The sequence below is a fragment of the Jaculus jaculus genome, chromosome 4 (assembly GCF_020740685.1).
Source record: "Jaculus jaculus isolate mJacJac1 chromosome 4, mJacJac1.mat.Y.cur, whole genome shotgun sequence".
Lineage (NCBI taxonomy): Eukaryota > Metazoa > Chordata > Mammalia > Rodentia > Dipodidae > Jaculus > Jaculus jaculus.
Genome location: NC_059105.1, coordinates 88,473,718 through 88,479,782, shown reverse-complemented (window position 1 = coordinate 88,479,782; position 6,065 = coordinate 88,473,718).

Below are 6,065 nucleotides of genomic sequence, written 5' to 3'. Positions count from 1 at the left end.
TATAGCCACCTGATATTCGATAAAAATGCCAAAAATACTCATTGGAGAAGAGACAACCTCTTCAGCAAATGGTGTTTTGAAAACTGTATATATATCTGCAGAAGGATGAAAATAGATTCTTCTCTCTCGCCATGCACAAGAATTAAGTCCAAATGGATTAAAGACCTTAACATCAGACCTGAAACTCTGAAATTGCTAGAGGAAAAAGTAGGGGAAACTCTTCAACATATTGGTCTTGGCAAAGACTTTCTGAATACAACCCCAATTGCTCAGGCAATAAAACCACAGATTAATCACTGGGACCTCATGAAATTACAAAGATTTTGCACTGCAAAGGACACAGTGAAAAAAGCAAAGAGGCAACCTACAGAATGGGAAAAAATCTTCGCCAGCTATATATCTGGTAGAGGATTAATATCTAGGATATACAAAGAACTGAAAAAGTTAAATAATAAGGAATCAAACAAGCCAATCCAAAAATGGGCTATGGAGCTAAATAGAGAGTTCTCAAAGGAAGAAATACGAATGGCATATAAGCATCTAAAAAAATGTTCTACGTCACTAGTCATCAGGGAAATGCAGATTAAAACTACATTGAGATTCCATCTCACTCCTGTCAGATTGGCCACCATCATGAAAACAAATGATCATAAATGTTGGCGGACATGTGGAAAAAAAAGGAACCCTTCTACACTGCTGGTGGGAATGCAATCTGGTCCAGCCATTGTGGAAAACAGTGTGGAGGTTCCTAAAACAGCTAAAGATTGATCTACTGTATGACCCTGCTATAGCACTCCTAGGCATATATCCAAAGGACTCATCTCATTTCCTTACATGCTCAACCATGTTTATTGCTGCTCAATTTATAATAGCTGGGAAATGGAACCAGCCTAGATGTCCCTCAACAGATGAGTGGATAATGAAGATGTGACACATTTATACAATGGAGTTCTACTCAGCGGTAAAGAAAAATGAAGTTATGAAATTTGCAGAAAAATGGATGGACCTGGAACATATTATACTAAGTGAGGTAACCCAGGCCCAGAAAGCCAAGCGCCACATGTTCTCTCTCATATGTGGATCCTAGCTACAGATGATTGGGCTTCTGCATGAGAATGAAAATACTTAGTAGCAGAGGCCAGTAGGGTAAAAAGGAGACATAAAGGATAGAGAAAGGAAGGGAGGAGGATACTTAATAGGTTGATATTGTACATATGTAATTACAATGATTGTAATGGGGAGGTAATATGATGGAGAATGGAATTTCAAATGGGAAAGTGTGGGGGTGGGGAGGGAGGGAATTACCATGGGATATATTTTATAATCATGGAAAATGTTAATAAAAATTTAAAAATTAAATAAAGAAATAAAAATTTAAAAAAAGAAAATAAAATAATTGAAAATTGGTTTAAAAAAAAAGTCTGTGATGGGAGAGGTCACAGACCCCCCCCCTTGGGGAAGCAACTACTTTTGTTGTATGAGGTGGATAAGATGCGCCTTTCAAATCACCTCTAACTGTCTGTGCCTGCGCCCGTGGATTACTGCAGCTACCTTGGTTGTGGAGAACTTCTGGTAGTCCGTGATGGATGCGGATAAGTCTCTGAAACTGCTCAGAACAGGTGACTGCTGAAGGAGCAAGTCTGCCCAGCGCTCACCAAAGCACAGCAGACACACTATTCTTTCCAAGCCTCAAGGAACTTTTCAGAAAAGAGGTGGTGAAAAGAAGTTAAGAGCCAATGGGTAGAGTGTTGTATGGCAATTTTTCCTCTGGGAAGAACATGACATCTGGTAGCCATGCCAACTTTGGGACAGAACAATACTGTCATACAAGGCTTATTATAATGGAGTTATTAACACCCTGACATTTCCCATCAGATTGTGGAGGGGAGAGCCACAAGACCCTCGCCGGGGATTCCAGCCATTGTTCCCTCCTGTCCTTCCCTCAGCTCCAAGTGTTCTTGAGAGAAGCTCAGTGTTATAGGAAGTGTGTTAACTAGAAGGGAGACTCCATGATTCAGCGTCCAGGAGGTCACCATCCAGGACGGGGTGGCACTCTGATGTGACGCGGCTCTCTTTGGGTCACCCAGGCTACTGTAAGCAACTCTCACCCACGCTTTGTAAGCAATCACCATAAACTCATCAGTTCACCAAAACTGGAGTCTGGTGCAATCCAGCTTAGACCCTCCTGTTGCTTTTCCTCATAACTTTCCATAAAATAAATTTCATAATTTACCCCCCCCCCCAAAAAATCATACATGGTTCCCTTTCAGTGCAACATGAACACAATACAATTGCATTCCATTGAAAATGTAAATGGGAAGGTAAAGGAGCTTGGAGTCTGGATAAAATCTCAGATTGAGTCAAGAATTTTAACTTGACTGTGGTGGTTTGAGTCAGGTGTCCCCCATAAACTTAGGTGTTCTGAATGCTAGGTTCCTAGCTGATAGAGATTTGGGAATTAATGCCTCTTGAAGGCATTGTATTGTTGGGGGTGGGCTTTACTATAGCCAGAGTACCCTTGCCAGTGCTTGGCATACTTTCTTGTTCCTGTTGTCCACCTGATATTGGCCAGGAGGTGATGTCCACCCTCTGCTCATGCTATATTTTCCCCTGCCACCATGGAGCTTCCCCCTTGAGCCTATAAGCCAAACCCCACCCCCATTTTTTCCACCATAAGCTGCTCTTGGTTGGGTGATTTCTAAAAGCAATGCAAACCTGACTGCAACAATGACTAACAAAACTGACCATAATGATTCTCACAATAGAGACAATATACATTTTGGATTAAAAAAAAGCTGTGCAGGGTGGCATATGCCTTTAATCCTAGCATTCAGAAGACTGAGGTAGGAGTGAACTGTCATAAGTTTTGAGGCCATCCTGAGACTACACAAGGAATTCCAGGTCAGCCGGGGCTAGAGTGAGACTCTACCTTGAAAAATAAAAATAATTCTCTCTTGTCTCTCTCTCTCTCACTCTGATTCTCTTCCCTCTATTGCTCTCTGCTTGCAAATAAATAAAAATATTTCAAAAAAGAATGTAATGGGAGAGAGAGAGAAATCACCAATGAAGATACCCAACAGTGGACATTGCAAACCTTACATTTAGCCAGCCAGGCCAAATGAGCCAACGGGAGCAACAGTGGCACGTCTGTTATGGGGGAACCAGCCACCCTCTAATTTGACTGGAGGCCCGCTCCATGGGAGGGAATATATCCAATACTGAAAACCTACAACAGGGGTAGTCATGAGCCCTAGGAGTGTAATGTCTGCTGCTGTCTGGCTAAATGTATATACTATGCTCACCAAACTGCCCAGAAAGCACTTCTCTTGTTCATACTCATGTATTAAGGATACTCTGACTTTTGGTTAGAGAACCTTCTCTTTTCAGATGGCAGTGAACTTGGGATGACTCAGAAGACACCATGGTGCTAAGAAGTGACAGAGGAGTACTCAGCACTGAAGTATCTCTATCACACCTTCCAAGGCTCAGGGTCTAATGTGGAAGAGGTGGCGGAAAGAATGTAAGAGCCAAAGGAAGGGTAGGACTCCTTACAACGTGCTCCTCTAGACACAAAATGGCCTGGATATCCCTGACCTCATAGTGCCTGACACTACCTACACAAGATCATCATAACAGGAGGAAAAGATCATGACATCAAAATAAGAGAGACTGATTTAGAGGGGGAGGAGATATGATGGAGAACAGAGTTTCAAAGGGGAAAGTGGGAGGAGAGGGAGTGATTTATGATGGGATATTATTTACAATTATGGAAGTTGTCAATTAAAAGAAAAGAGGAAAAAAAAAGAAACTACAACTTTGACTTTTAAAAAAAGCAAAAAAGGTTTTATTCACATTTCCCTATAGCATGGTTTGTTGAGGGTAAGGATATCTTTAATTTCAAGTATTTTTATTCAAATATAAGCACAAACTGTGACTTAGAAACCCTTGGGTTTGTGTCATCATTAAGATAAGCACACAATAATACCATAGAAAACACATGTCATTTATTATTACATGGACTTAAAAATCAACACAAATCAATTTCAGGCACTTCTTGAATACACACTATGAGAAATTTCTACCAAAGAACAGCATATCTAGCAGGCAATACCATAAAGACTTATACTTTTACATTTTCATTTTTAGAATACACAAGGGGTGGCTGAAAAGAAACATTGCATAATTGACCCAACTGTACCCTTTCATATTTCTTTACAATTTCAAACCATTCTAGAGTTGAATATAAACACACACTTTTTAAGGACCCAAAGTGCTAAATCCTTTTCCTTACTCCATTAGCATGGTCTTCATTCGTCACACCTGCTCTGAGGGAGCATGTCCTAAAAGTTTTCATAAGTGGAGCTTTGAAGACTGATTTTCTACATTATCACTGGTTCTACTCTGTAAGCCAAAATTCTGATGTCCCCACTACCCCAAAAGTCTGTGTTCTTAGGTAGCTCCAGTTCATCTAATACTATTTAGGCCAGGTCTGCCTTGAGCAATCCTACCTCAGCCTCCTTTGTGCTGGAATTACAGGATTGGGCCACCATTTCTGGCTTATTCTGATGTCTTTTTTTTTTTTTTTTTCTTGAGATAGGGTCTCACACTCTAGCTCAGGCTGACCTGGAATTCACTATGCAGTCTCAGAGTGGCCTTGAACTCATGGCAATCCTCTTACCTCTGCCTCCCGAGTTCTGGGATTAAAGGCGTGTGCCACCACGCCTGGCTCTGATGTTTTTTTAAAGCCAAACTAGGCTTCATATTACTAATTCTTTTAGACAGCCAATGCTTATTTCTGCTCTTTAAGTAAACATGAGGGAAAATGGAATGTGGGAAATAGTTCAAGGATGTCTTCAGGTTAAAAACACTACATTCAGATTTGGTTTGGCATCTTTTACAACTTAAGCCAAACTGGTATCCTCCAAAATGCAACCATTCTTGGTTATGTGAAGATAATACACATGTAACAATATCCTCTTGTCCTAACTAGTAGCTCAAGGACTTAGCAGAATCTCTTTTTGAACCTACTTGTCAATATAGTAGAATTAAAATCTTCTACTGGCATGTATATACACTGTAGACACTATGATCTAGTCTCCTAATGGATTCAATATCTCTGACAATGCACTAATGAGCAAAGGCCAAATCAGTGGATCAAGTCAGTGATGAGTGGCCAGGTAGGAGCTAGAGCCACTGTTCAAAATCCAGTGGTATGGGGATCAACAGTTATTTATGGGCAAGATAAGAACACCTTCAGGTCAGAGAAAGCTCATCTTCATGGGTGGTGAATGAACATACAAGACAGAAAGTTGCTTCTAAAGGAAGAAGTTCCAGATTATAGTTGTAGAATGGGAGAGGTCAAAGGTAAATCACATGTAGAAAACATCTCCACCCAGCCTTGAAAATAGGAATGGTGCCAGGATACAACCAGTCAATTAAAAGATGACTCCAAAAGCTCTCAGACAATCTAGGATATGCTGCTATCTCCTATGTACAAAGTAGAGCAGATATAGATATATTCCCAAAATGCCTGCACAGGAAACTACACAGTGGGCTACAGTTTTACTATTTACACTAATATAAACAAATTTTGAGGTTGTCTGTACTGTATGTGATTGCTGAACTCACAGCAAAAAAGGTAAAGTGCCTATAAGAGAGGGAACCATAGTGTCCCATTTCTAGGCACCTAAATATTATACACTCAGACAAAAGGAAAGAACATCTCAGGGACTCTTGTTCTTCAAGCTCCTGCACTCACTCACCTGTACCATACTCTACCTACGAGGCACTTCTTGAAGGGCAGGAAACAGAAACCCTCCTTCCTTCTATTTCACATCAGGCTTGTATATGTTACCTTGACCACCTGCATTAAAAATGCTCCCCAGCAGTGCTAAAGCATTTTTATTCTTAAGGCAAAATGTCATAAGAAAGTGAGTACCCACTGCCCAACCCACTTGCCTTTGTACTCTCTGTCTACAGGGATAGCCAAGGTGTGCTGAAAGGAAACTGAAACTTTCAAACAAGAACCTCAATATAATGGGAAAGATAGACTTGATAAATGCCAT